Below are 14,298 nucleotides of genomic sequence, written 5' to 3' on the forward strand. Positions count from 1 at the left end.
CGGTCACGCTGCACAATCAGAAGAAAACCTATTTTCTGGAATCGCAGCGCCAAAGCGTGACGCAACTTTTATTATTTTTTTTTTTAACGCTGTGAGGAAAGTTAGAGGCAACAGCAATAGAGGCAAATTTCCAACTCCGGAGGATCAGTAGAGTGGGAAAGGCAGGGAAAGGACAAACCAATGTGCCTGCATCCACAACGGAGAGTGTGGGAAAAGACAGGGACAGGGCGAACCTATGTGCTTTTAAAGTGGAGCTGCAATAGCCCCCAACATCCCTGCTACCACTGGCCAAAGCAGAGGAGCCACCCCAGGCAGATTTTTTGAAGGAGCTGAATAAGCTGCGTCTACCCTGCTGGGGAGATAGATAATACTGAAGAGGCAGATGGCGCTAGCTGGCCATGAGGCACTATGGTTTTTCAGTGCTCTCTATCTCCCCCTGTTGGTTGATGGACACAACCCATTCGTAATGGATTCATCTGCTTGATGACAAGGAACATAGTAGTCTTAGATGAAGAGGTAATTTGTTCCAAAGTTCAGTACCTTGCACAGAAAAAAATGGAGCTCCTAATGTGGCATTGGTGAGTACTCAAATGGAGGGAGTTTGAAGTAAACATTGTAATTCAAACAAGATTGAAAATATGATTGATTTCTTGTAACTGGATAGGAAATAATATGTGTAAGGTAATATGGACCCAAACCACACAAAACCTTAGAAATAATACAAGCAATTTTAAACTCAACCTGAGCTTGAAATGGCAACCAATGAAGCTAGATTATCAATGTTGTAACCTTAGCAAATTTACTAGATCTGAAAATTAATTATAGTTGTTTTCTGTAATAGAAAAATTCTAATTTTGCTATCGCGCACAAATCCCTGTATATAGTGAATTACAATAATCAAGCTGAGGTAAAATAATAGCCTGAACCAAAACTGTAAAATGTTTTGATCGAATAATGACCTTATAAAATGTAATTGATGTAATAAAAAAAAATCCCTTTTAGCCAAACTGTTTTCTTAAGTTTCTATGGATAATGTTGTATCAAGATGTACTCCTAGAACTGGTAGATGATCCTGCCGAATTAATTTCGCCTGAAGATGGAGTAAAACTTGAAGTAACAGTAACCAGAACATTACTAAACCACAACATTTTTTTTTTGACTATTAAGTTTCAACAGGTGCCCTGGGCCCATTGATCAACTAGATCTATACATTCTTTCACTCTTTCCTGGGGCTGAGAAAACATATCTAATACCGGTAATAGTATAAACATGTCACAACAAATCTGCATGTTTAGACCAGATAAATAAGAACCTAGTGGATTCGTATAAACATTATGATGGACACCACAGGTGGAATGCCAAGTAAATGATTTGGTGCCTGATTTTTAACACAAAATACTTTCTATTATCAAGAAAACCGGTAAACCAGATCATAAATTATCTGACATAACCAATTTATCCAATCTTTGTAACAATAAACTATGATCAACAGTACTGAATCCTGCTGAGATGTCAAATTGTAAAAAGATTACAACAGAGAGGGTCAACATACACAGGAAAGCAATCCAGAAAAAGAAGCACAAAGTGCTCTCAAGAAAAGGTACAAGTGTGCTTTTATTTATTTGGCATAAAACAACACCTGCCTCAGGGGTCAATTCAACACGAGAGCACAACTAATATAAGCTGTTGCTTAAAAGGTCACAAATAAAGTACACTTGTACCTTTTCTTGAGAGCCCTTTGTGCTTCTTTTCTGGAAACTAAACAGTTGGCATGACGACCACAACTTAAATATTGTTTAATGTTCAAAAATATAAGAGTACACAGGGACTCAACACTATGCAAAGGCCTCAGTCCAAATTGTGCCATATGGAAACAATCAAACGAATCAAGATAGTTTGCAAACTGCACAGTCACTAAGACTTCCAAAATCTTAGCTAGCCAGGGTATACTAACAATGGGTCTACATTTACAGTGGTTAAATAAACTCCTTTAGACTTAATGCTATGCTGCCCAATGAGGCAGGATAAGCATCTGACCCCAAAACAGTGTTTACAAAAAAAAAGTCAGCCAAGCTACTACTTGATAGTATATGCCATTTAACAAAAATGAAGAACAAGCGTCAAGCAAAATAACATGAAAACTTACGGATAACAGAATGAAATGTGGAAGGTGTAAAGTGACAAGGTATTCCAGACTATCCACTGGAATACCTGTCAAAGGTGTAACACGGATTAGTTTAGAATTCTCAAGGGTACTTCCCCTATCAATGGATGTCTAACCTGCTTAATTTTATCTATAAAGTATTGGACCAACTTATTAGCAGTTGCCTGCATAGTAGTAGAAGGAGAAGTAACAAGTCAATGTAGAACTAAGAGACTGAAATAATCTAACAAGAACTTTCAGACCATGTGAATCTACTCCAATTAATTGAGAACTAATTAATTTTTGGTTCAGCAATTGCTAACTTACATAGATTATTGACTTCCAAGCTGATTTAATCTAGATATCTACCAAAAGATACAAAGGTCAGAAAACTTTGTGCTCTAGATACAGCATAGTACATAAGCACCTCCATACTGGGAAAAGACCAAGAGTCCATCAAGCCCAGCATCTTGTCTCCGACAGTAGCCAATCCAGGCCTCAAGAACCCGGCAAAACCCCAAAAACAAAACAAAAATTTAAATTAATAATGTTCAATGGACTTTTCCTTCAGGAATCTGTCCAAACCCCCTTTAAACTCAGCAAGGCCAACTGCTGTCACTACATTCTCCGGCAACGAGTTCCAGAGTCTAACTACACGCTGAGTAAAGAAAAACTTTCTCCTATTTGTTTTAAATCTACCACATTCTAGCTTCATCTTATGTCCCCTGGTTCTATTATTGTTAAAGTGTAAACAAACGCTTCACATCTGTCCACTCCATTCCACTCATTATCTTGTAGACTTCTATCATATCACCCCTCAGCCACCTCTCCTCCAAGCTGAAGAGCCCTAACCGTCTTAGCCTTTCCTCATAGGGAAGTCCTCCCATCCCTTTTACCATTTTCGTCGCCCATCTCTGCACCTTCTCCCATTCCTTTATATCTTTTTTTGAGGTGCGGTGAGCAGAACTGAACACAATACTCGAGGTGCGGTCTCACCATGGAGCGATACAATGGCATTATAACATCCTCGTGTTTGTTTTCCATCCCTTTCCTAATACTCAACATTCCGTGCACCTTCTTAGATGCCACAGCACACTAAACAGAAGTTTAACGTCTTATCCACGATGACTCCCAGATCCCTTTCTAGGTCTGTAACTCCTAACACGGAATCTTGCATGACATAGCTGTAATTCGGGTTCCTCTTTCCCACATGCATCACTTTGCACTTGTCAACATTGAACTTCATCTGCCATCTGGACGCCCAATCTCCTAGTCTTGCAAGGGCCTCCTGTAATTTTTCACACTCCTCCTGCGACTTGACAACCCTGAATAACTTTGTGTCATCTGCAAATTTAATTACCTCACTAGTTACTCCCATCTCTAGGTCATTTATAAATATATTAAAAAGCAGCGGTCCCAGCACAGACCCCTGAGGGACCCCACTAACTACCCTTCTGCATTGAGAATACTGACCATTCAACCCTACTCTCTGTTTCCTATCTTTCAACCAGCTCTTAATCCACAATAATACCCTACCTCCGAGCCCATGACTCTCCAATTTCCTCTGGAGTCCAACAGCAAATAATATCAATCAAATTTCACTCAATTATACATAAAGGTGGTACTAAGGATCAGACTCAACATGGCTGTTTTTCGCGGTGATGCTTGTGTCTGGAGTCATAATCTGTTGATCCAGACTTTCTCTCGTCCTGGGGGGGGGGGGGGGGGGATGTTTCCCAACTGCTTCTTGTCCTGTTCCCAGTGCCACTTGTTTGGGAGCTGATGCTGCTTCTACTGAGTTGTAAGAGGCATGTTTCCTGGAAACGCGCATCTTACAACTCAGCAACTTCCAAACAAGTGGCTCTAGGAACGGGATGAGAAACAGCATTGGTGGCGGCTCCCATTACTATGAATCTTTTGGAGACATGGGTTTCTGAGGATCTGAAGGCGATGAAACAATGTGACAAGGCGGTGGCCGTAGCTAGAAGGTTACTAGGCTGTATAGAGAGAGGTGTGACCAGCAGAAGAAAAGAGGTGTTGATGCCCCTGTACAAGTCATTGGTGAGGCCCCACCTGGAGTATTGTGTTCAGTTTTGGAGGCCGTATCTTCCTAAGGATGTAAAAAGAATTGAAGCGGTGCAAAGAAAAGCTACGAGGATGGTATGGGATTTGCGTTACAAGACGTATGAGGAGAGACTTGCGGACCTGAACATGTATACCCTGGAGGAAAGGAGGAACAGGGGTGATATGATACAGACGTTCAAATATTTGAAAGGTATTAATCCGCAAACAAACCTTTTCCGGAGATGGGAAGGCGGTAGAACGAGAGGGCATGAAATGAGATTGAAGGGGGGCAGACTCAAGAAGACTATCAGGAAGTATTTTTTCACGGAGAGGGTGGTGGATGCTTGGAATGCCCTCCCGCGGGTGGTGGTGGAGATGAAAACGGTAACGGAATTCAAACATGCGTGGGATAAACATAAAGGAATCCTGTGCAGAAGAAAGGGATCCTCAGGAGCTTAGCCTAGAATGGGTGGCAGAGCTGGTGGTTGGGAGGCGGGGCTAGTGTGGGCAGACATACGGTCTGTGCTGGGGCTGGTGGTTGGGAGGCGGGGATAGTGCTGGGCAAACTTATACGGTCTGTGCCAGAGCTGGTGGTTGGGAGGCGGGGTTGGTGGTTGGGAGGTGGGGATAGGGCTGGCCAGACTTATACGGTCTGTGCACTGAAGAGGACAGTACAAATAAAAAAGTAGCACATATGAATTTATCTTCTTGGGCAGACTGGATGGACCGTGCAGGTCTTTTTCTGCCGTCATCTACTATGTACTATAGCTTTTGTTATTATAATTGTAGTTAATGAGATGAGTGGCAATGGGATAAAGTTAAATATTGCCAATACAGAGCTTCTGGTGATTATATTTCATCCACACTTCAAGTGGGTTATGAGTTCTACTTTAGTTTTCTACAAAGTAAATTATTTGGGCGTATCAATAGATGCAGGTTTGATGTTTGACATTTCATTTGCAGATTGAATGATTATTAAGCAGTTAAAGCTGTGAATGTTTCAGCAGTTTTGTCCATACCTTGCATTTAGTTTTATCACCACTGGATTATTGCAACATTATTTAGGGCTTCCTGCATCTAGAATTAGGGTCCTGCAAAAATGATTCAGAACCCTGCTGCATGTTAGTTCATGGAGTTGGTATTTGTGAACTTATATCTCCAATTCTTTATTTGCTGCATTGCTTGCTGGTTGAATTGCACACCAAATGATGTTCTTTAAAATTGTATGTGCTGGTATTTTATTTCTTTTGGCAGTTGAGTTGGCATTTTCTCAGCCGAAAGCAGAAACTTCATTCACATTGGCGTCTCAATATCATTGATGCTGGGGCCAACTCTGTTCAACATATTTATGAGCGACACTGCCGAAGGGTTAGAAAGTAAGGACTGTCTTTTTGCGGATGAGACCAAGATTTGTAACAGAGTGGACAACCCAGAGAAAGTGAAAACATGAAAAAGGATCTGCAAAAATGGACTAATGTTTGGCAGTTAGAATTCAATGCAAAGAAGTGCACAGTGATGCACTTAGGGGGCAGAAATCTAAGGGAGCCATATGTTTTAGGAGGTGAGAGACCCAGATGCACAGACAGGGAGAGGGACCTTGGAGTGATAGTATCTGAGGATCTGAAGGTGATGAAACAGTGTGACAAGGCGGTGGCCATAGCCAGAAGGATGCTAAGCTGCATAGAGAGAGGCATAACCAGCAGAAGAATGGAGGTGTTGATGCCCCTGCCCAAGTCATTGGTAAGGCCCCACTTGGAGTACTGTGTTTAGTTTTGGAGGCCATATCTTGCCAAGGATGTAAAAAGACTTGAAGTGGTCCAGAGGAAGGCGACAAAGATGGTATGGGACTTGCACCAAAAGACGTATGAGAAGAGACTGGAAGACCTGAATATGTATACCCTAGAGGAGAGGAGGGAGAGAGGAGATATGATACAGACGTTTAAATACTTGAAAGGCAATATAGAAACAAATATTTTCCAGAGAAAGGAAAAAAAGGTGTCAGAATTCAAAAAGGCATGGGGATGAACCCAGAGGATCTCTAATTAGAAAATGAATGGTATAAAAAAACAAAACTTAAAAGGTTGCATGTGTGTTTACATTTCGAGTGGTGCTTAGATGGCAACTCTGGCTGTGAAGAAATCAAGCTTCTACGGTCTGGGTCCTGTATATGGCAAACTGGTTTAGGATGGACTGGAGGGGGCTTTGATGGAAACTCCAGTAATTTGGAATGTGAGGACAGGGCCGGGCAGATTTTACAGTGTGTGTCCCGCAAATGACAAGATGGATTTGGATAGGCTGGAGTGGATTTCGATGGCAACTTCAGTAGTTGGAACCTAAGGACAGGGTTGGGCAGACTTCTATGGTCTATGTCCCAGAAATGCCAACGAGACAATCAAGTATTTTATATCACGGTCACTGTTGGTATAATCATGACTTGATAATGAGTGTGACTGTTGGGCAGACTGGATGGACCGTTCAGATCTTTATCTGCTGCCAATTACTATGTTACAAGATGGTAGCTTATTAAAATTGCCATCATTGCAAATTTCACCTCAAGTTGGTACACACAGACACATGCTTTCAACTGCACTGCCTGAAGGTTGGATTGTCTTACTCTGATCCTTAAGAACAGAGCTGGATTTGTGTACATTTTGTAAAAGATTGAAGGCTTTGTAGAGGAGTAGCCTAGTAGTTACTGAGTGGCCTGAGAACCCAGAAACCGAGTTCAATTCCCACAGTAGCTCTTAGTGACTCTGGGCAAGCCAATTAACCCTACATTGCCCCAGGTACAAAATAACTACCTATACATAATATGTAAAATGCTTTGATTGTAACTGCAGAAAGGCAGTATGTCTAATCCCACCCTTTCCCTTTGTAGATTTTAATGGTAGATTATAATGAACAGTATTTTAATATTATAGTATAAATGATATTTATGTGATCTGTAGATTTTATTTTTTCATATGAAGAATGGTTTAGAAGTTGGCAACTAAGAGTGCCAAAAAAAAAATACAGGATGATGCATTTGGGCTGCAAAAGCCCAAGGCAGCATGCAGTATAGGGGGTCTAGTACTTCAGTGCATAAAAGAAGAACGTGACCAATCAGAAACCAGAATGCTTGGGTGCAAAAGAGGAATGGCCAACAGGAAAAGGGAAGTAATATTTTATAGGTCTCTGGTGAGAACTCATTTGGAATACTGTGTACAATTTTGGACACTGCACATTCAATAAAGATATAAAAATAGGATGGTCCAGAGGGAGGCTAGTAAAATAATCATTGGTTTTCATCATAAAGAAATGCTTTAAGCTAAAACAGCTGAGGACAATTCGTTCTTACTTTTATGAAAATAAGTTTGTAGTCTTAGTGCAAGATTTGATTATTTCCCAATTGGATTAGACTAATGCATTATATTCAGGAATTTCTGATACTTTGATGAAAAAATAAAAATTTTTTTGCAGAATACTGCAATAGTCTGGTTTTTAGGAAGACTCAGTTCGAGCATGTTACTCCACTGCTAATTATGGTTTATTGGCTCCCAGTTAAAGCACACATAATGTTTGAACTGGCTTGTTTGTTGTTTAAAATGTCATATGGTTTAGCTCTTGAAAGCCTAATTGACCTAAAGGGCCTTAGGGGCCTTTTTACAAAGTAGGGATACTACGCATGTAGTGAATAACAAATCTACAGTACTGTCCAGATTGCAAGCCCACCCGGTGGTAATGTCAAAGTTGGCGCTTGCTGTTTCCTGCAATAGAAAATATTTTTCTACTTTCTACCATGAAGTTCCCGGCGGTAATCGGCAGTGTGGCCACATTGGTCAGGTGGTGCGATAAGGGCTCAGGCAGTAAATAGTCGCATGCTACCTTTAATTCTAGTGCACAGTCATTTACTGCCCCCATTCCCAACCGTGGTAAAAAAATGGCCCAGCATGCAACAAAACCATGCACCCACACTACTGCAGGCCACCTATTACCACAGCTTAGTAAAAAGACCCCTTAGAGAAGAATCTAGGTTGAAAACTAGTCTTATGATCTTGCCTTCCCTTAGGGCTGTAAGGTACAAAAAGCATCATCATTTTCCTATGAGGTAGTTGAAATATGGAACAATCTTTCACTTGACATAAGACTGCTGCTTTCTTATCATACTTTTTGTAAGAGTCTTAAAACTGAATTATTAAAAAAGTTCCTGACAATGTCAGTTGTTTCTTTTAGTTGTTTAAATAATTTTTATTGTGCAACTCTACAGTTTTTACATTTTGTAAACTGCACCGGACTCTCTTAGTGATATGGGAGTATAAAAAAAGTTATTAGATTAGATTAGGGCCAGACAAAGGCAAGACAGGAGAGATATGATAGAGCCATTTAAATACCTTCATGGCATAAATGCACAGGAAGAAGGCCTCTTTCAGTTCAAAGAAAGCTCTGGAATGAGGAGGCACAGACTCAGAAGTAATCTAAGGAAATATTTCTTTATGGAAAAAGTAATGGATGCATGGAACAGCTTTTGAGCAGAGGTAGTGAAGGCAAGGACTATATCTGAATTCAAGAAAGCATGGGACAAGCACAAAGGATCTCTAAAGGAGAGGGGGGATTATATAGCTTGATTGATGGCATGGAGGGGCAGACTTGATAAGCCATTTGGTCTTTATTTGGAATCATTTTCTACATGTTTATTATTGTTCACACAGAACTTGAGTGATGGCGGTTTTAAAATATTTTTAAATAAGGGCCTCTTTTACTAAACCGCACTAACGATTCCCAGTGCGGCAAATTAGAGGAAGCCCATACAAATTAAATGGGCTTCCTCTCATTTGCTGTGCAGTTTAGTAAAAGAGGCCTTAAATTGCAGGTGATAAGTCTTCAATCCTTTGTACCCCTTTTGCACATTCTGCTAAAAAATATAATTCAAAGTGCATTAAAGTTTTTTCATTGGTGTACATAACATACTACAATTTCAACACTGAGGAACAATTATAGAAATATTTTAGAAAGTAATTAAGAAACCCAAAATCTGGTCTATATATGTCTTCATACACTTTGTCATTAAAAAAAAAAAAAAAAACTCAACAAAGCTCTAGTTCCAAAAAAATGGCCTTAAGATGGCCCATAAGTTAAAAGGAGCCCACCTGTCTCCAATCATAGTAGTTGAACTGATTTGAATACTTCTGGATGAAAAATCAAGATTTTTCTGTTATATGAAGTGTATCTGAAGCAAAGGTCTATATATGCCGAATACGGAGCTGCTGAAACAACACAAGTAAACAGTAGAGTTGACAAATAAACACACCGGCCACTGGTGTCTACCAAAACTTTAATGAAATCTTCTCTGTACAATATTTTCTAAAGGACTTGACACGGGCCGTGTTTCGGCTGAACAGCCTGCATCAGGATTCTGAGATTGTTCAAATAATACAATTCATGTGACATATAATATCCTCAATAAGGAAATCTGGCAGATATGTGTCAATGTGTTGTAGATAAACTGTGTACCATGACATGCAAACAAATTTGGTGCCTCATTTGGCTTGTAATGCAGTAGAGGTAGTGTTGTACATGTAGGCTGCATGTCTATAGTACAGTTTCTCTACAACACTTTGAAGCAGCTCTGCCGGATTTGATATTGGAAGATTTCATTAAAGTTTTGGTGGACACTATTGGTTAGTGCAGTGATTCCCAAACCTGGTCCTGGAGGCATCCCAGCCAGTCAGGTTTTCATGATACTCCTTTAAACAAAAACAAAAAAACTGTAGCGTATAATATGTAATGCTGAGGAATCTATTTACAATATAAAAATCACATAAAGGGAGGAAAAGACCCCAAAGTACCCGGGTGCTCAAGCAAACCTTGCTGCTTCCATCTTCACAGCACTCACACGGCCAGTAAATCATCATCAGTCAAAAAACCTTCTTGCATGTATTTTTATAAATTTTTCTTCTTCAAATGTTCTAGTGCTCAAACACCCTGTTCACCACAATCCATAAACAAACGTGCAAAATCTTATATTCAGCTACTTAGCTTTTACCGATTCAACTTGCTGCATAGCTCCAACTCCAAGTTCAATCAGTAAAAGCGTAGCTCAATATAACCCAGCAGTAATTGGGCATTGCCTCACACTGCCCAGATACTTTTGGGTTACCGTGGAAGCCCTTACCACCACTTCAATAGGTGATGGTAAGTGCTCCCCTCACATGGCCATGCGATGAGTAATCTTACTGAATGGCCATTTTTTTAGGGGCTTTTTAGCCACTGCAGTAAAAAGGGCCCTGGTGTGCAGGAAAAATGGCCCCCGCCACTACCACAGGACCCTTTTTCCGCAGCTTAGTAAAAGAACCCCTTAATAAAGGAACAGGGACATATTCAAAGCTACTGCATTGGTAAAGAGAGACCGACTGGTTCCAAAAGTACATACATAAGTACTGCCATACTGGGACAGACCAAAGGTCCATCAAGCCCAGCATCCTGTTTCCAACAGTAGCCAATCCAGGTCACAAATACCTAGCAAGATCCCAAAAGTACAAAACATTTTTTACTACTTATCCCAGAAATATTGGATTTTCCCCAAGTCCATTTAATAATGGTCTATGCACTTTTACTTTAGGAAGCCGTCAAAACCATGTTTTTAAACTCCGCTATGCTACCCGCCTTTACCACATTCTCTGACAATGAATTCTAGAGTTTAATTACACGCTGAGTGAAGAAATATTTTCTCAGATTCGTTTTAAATTTACTACATTGTAGCTTCATCGTATGCCCCCAAGTCCTAGTATTTTTGGAAAGTGTAAACAGATGCTTCACATCTACCCGTTCAACTTCACTCATTTTTTTTTATAGACCTCCATCATATCTTCCCTCAGCCGCCTTTTCTCCAAGCTGAAGAGCCCTAGCCACTTTAGCCTTTCCTTATAGGGAAGTCGTCCCATCCCCCTTATCATTTTCGTCGCCCTTCTCTGCACCTTTTCTAATTCCACTATATCTTTTTTGAGATGCGGTGACCAGAATTGAACACAATATTTGAGGTGCAGTCGTACCATGGAGCGATACAAAGGCATTATAACATCCTCATTTTTGTTTTCCTTTCCTAATACCTATTTGCTTTCTTAGCCGCAGCAGCACACTGAGCAGAAGGTTTCAACGTATCAACGACAACACCTAAATCCCTTTCTTGGTCTGTGACTCCTAACGTGGAACCTTGCATGACATAGCAATAATTCGGGTTCCTCTTTCCCACATGCATCACTTTGCACATGCTCACATTAAACGTTATCTGCCATTTAGACACCCAGTCTCGTAAGGTCCTCTTCTAATTTTTCACAATCCTCTTGCGATTTAACGACTTTGAATAACTTTGTGTCATCATCAAATTTAATTACCTCACTAGTTGCTCCCACAGACCCCTGGGGAACCCCTCTAACTACCCTTCTCCATTAAGAATACTGACCATTTAACCCTATTCTCTGTTTTCTATCTTTTAATCAGTTTTTAATCCACAATAGAACACTCCCTCCTATCCCATGACTCTTCAATTTCCTCTGGAGTCTTTCATGAGGTACTTTGTCAAATGCCTTCTGAAAATCCAGATACACAATATCAACCAGCTCACCTTTATCCACATGTTTGTTCACCCCTTCAAAGAAACATAGTAGATTGTTGAGGCAAGATTTTTCCTTCACTAAATCCATGTTGACTTTGTCTCATTAATCCATGCTTTTGAATATGCTCTGTAATTTTGTTCTTTATAATAGTCTCTACCATTTTGCCCGGCACTGATGTCAGACTCACCGGTCTATAATTTCCCAGATCTCCTCTGGAACCTTTTTGAAAAATCGGTGTTACATTGGCCACCCTCCTGTTTAGAAGTTGTTTAGTAGGTTTGCTTATTGAACACCTTTCATCCAGAAGCGTAGCTAGGGGGGGGCGCAGGGGGAGTAGTTGCTCCCTCAAACAGATTTTCAAAGAAACTGGCGCCTATGTGCTGCAGTGTGCAGGCTCTGGTTGTTACCTTTTCCAAAATAATTTGCGAGCAGGCTTTTAAGTTCAGGCAGCAGAGAGCCTTGTCTGATTGCAGCGATTGCAACAGGCCCTCTCTATCCAGACCCGGGTCCTTCCCTCTCTGTTGCAGTCAGTTTCTTGTTGCGGCATGGGAAGGGCTCAGCAGAGGGAAGAATCTGGAGCTGCTAGAGGGAGTGGGGCGTGATGTGTAAGTAAAGCAAAGTTTCTTACCTGAAGCAGGTATTCTCCGAGGACAGCAGGCTGCATATTCTCACAGGTGGGTGATGTCACGTCAGCCCGGAGGATTTTCTAGCAAAATCTTTAAAAAGTCTCTTCATGAGACGATCCAATTGCGCATGCGCGTGCACGTTTTCCCACTCGCCATGCGGACACGCTCCTCAGTTGAATCCAAAAGATGAAAGAAAAGCAACTCCAAAGGGGAGGTGGGAGGGTTTGTGAGAATATGCAGCCTGCTGTCCTCGGAGAATACCTGCTTCAGGTAAGAAACTTCGCTTTCTCCGAGGACAAGCAGGCTGATATTCTCACATGTGGAGTATCCCTAGCCCCCAGGCTCATTCAACACAACAAACAATGGTCAATTGGACTTCGCAACGGCAAGGGCATAACAAGGATTGACCTGAAACAAGAAACATCTAACAGAGTGCAGCCTGGAACAGAATAAAAATGGGCCTAGGAGGGTTGGAGTTGGATTCTAAATCCCAAACAGATTCTGCAGCACCAACTGCCCAAACTGACTGTCGCGTCGACTGTCCTGCTGAAGGCAGTAGTGAGATGTGAATGTGTGGACTGATGACCACGTCGCAGCCTTGCAGATCTCTTCAATAGTGGCTGACCTGAGATGAGCCACTGACGCAGCCATGGCTCTAACATTATGAGCCGTGACATGGCCCTCTAAAGTCAGCCCAGCCTGGGTGTAAGTGAAGGAAATGCAATCTGCTAGCCAAGTAGATATGGTGCGTTTCCCGACAGCAACTCCCCTTTTGCTGGGATTAAAAGAAATAAACAACTGGGCGGATTGCCTGTGGGGGCTTGTCCGCTCCATGTAAAAGGCCAATGCTCTTTTGCAGTCCAAAGTGTGCAGCTTGCTTTCACCAGGACTTGTACGAGGATGGGGAAAAAATGTTGGCAAGACAATTGACTGGTTCAGAAGGAACTCAGACACCACCTTTGGCAAGAACTTAGGGTGTGTGCGGAGGACTACTCTGTTTTGATGAAATCTAGGGCCTGAAGCTCACTGACTCTACGAGCTGAAGTAACAGCCACCAAGAAATGACCTTCCAGGTCAAGTACTTCAGATGGCAGGAATTCAGTGGCTCGAAAGGGGGTTTCATCAGCTGGGTGAGAACGACATTGAGATCCCATGACACTGGAGGAGGTCTGACAGGGGGCTTTGACAAAAGCAAACCTCTTATGAAGCGAACAACTAAAGGCTGTCCAGAGATAGGCTGACCTTCTACACGTTGATAGTAAGCACTAATCGCAGTAAGGTGAACTCTTACGGAGTTGGTCTTGAGACCAGACTCTGATAAATGTAGAAGGTACTCAAGCAAGGTCTGTGTAGGACATGAAAAGGGATCTAGGGCCCTTTTCATACCAGACGGCAAACCTCCTCCATTTAAAAGAGTAACATATTTTAGTGGAATCTTTCCTGGAAGCAAGCAAGACTCGGGAGACACCCTCAGAAAGGCCCAAGGAGGCAAATTCTAAGCTCCAGGCCGTGAGAGCCAGAGACTAGAGGTTGGGATGTAGAAGCGCCCCTTGTTCTGAGTGATGAGGGTTGGAAAACACTCCAATCTCCACAGTTCTTCGGAGGACAACTCCAGAAGAAGAGGGAACCAGATCTGACGCAGCCAGAAGGGCGCAATCAGAATCATGGTTCCGCAGTCTTGCTTGAGTTTCAGCAAAGTCTTCCCCACCAGAGGTATGGGAGGATACGCGTGCAGAAGGCCTGTCCCCCAATGAAGGAGAAAGGCATCCGACGCTAGCCTGCTGTGGGCCTGAAGTCTGGAACAGAACTGAGGAACCTTGTGATTGAATTAAGTGGCAAAAAGATCCACCGAGGGGGTGCCCCACGCTCGGAA

At 41.8% G+C, this 14,298-nt stretch overlaps 1 protein-coding gene across 1 annotated transcript in view; it reads right to left on the minus strand.

Moving 5' to 3' along the window:
• The window catches only part of C8H17orf113 (chromosome 8 C17orf113 homolog), a 142,120-nt gene that overhangs the window by 15,496 nt on the left and 112,326 nt on the right, over window positions 1–14,298 (minus strand).

This window comes from Microcaecilia unicolor, chromosome 8 (genome assembly GCF_901765095.1).
Source record: "Microcaecilia unicolor chromosome 8, aMicUni1.1, whole genome shotgun sequence".
In the NCBI taxonomy this organism is placed as follows: Eukaryota; Metazoa; Chordata; class Amphibia; order Gymnophiona; family Siphonopidae; genus Microcaecilia; species Microcaecilia unicolor.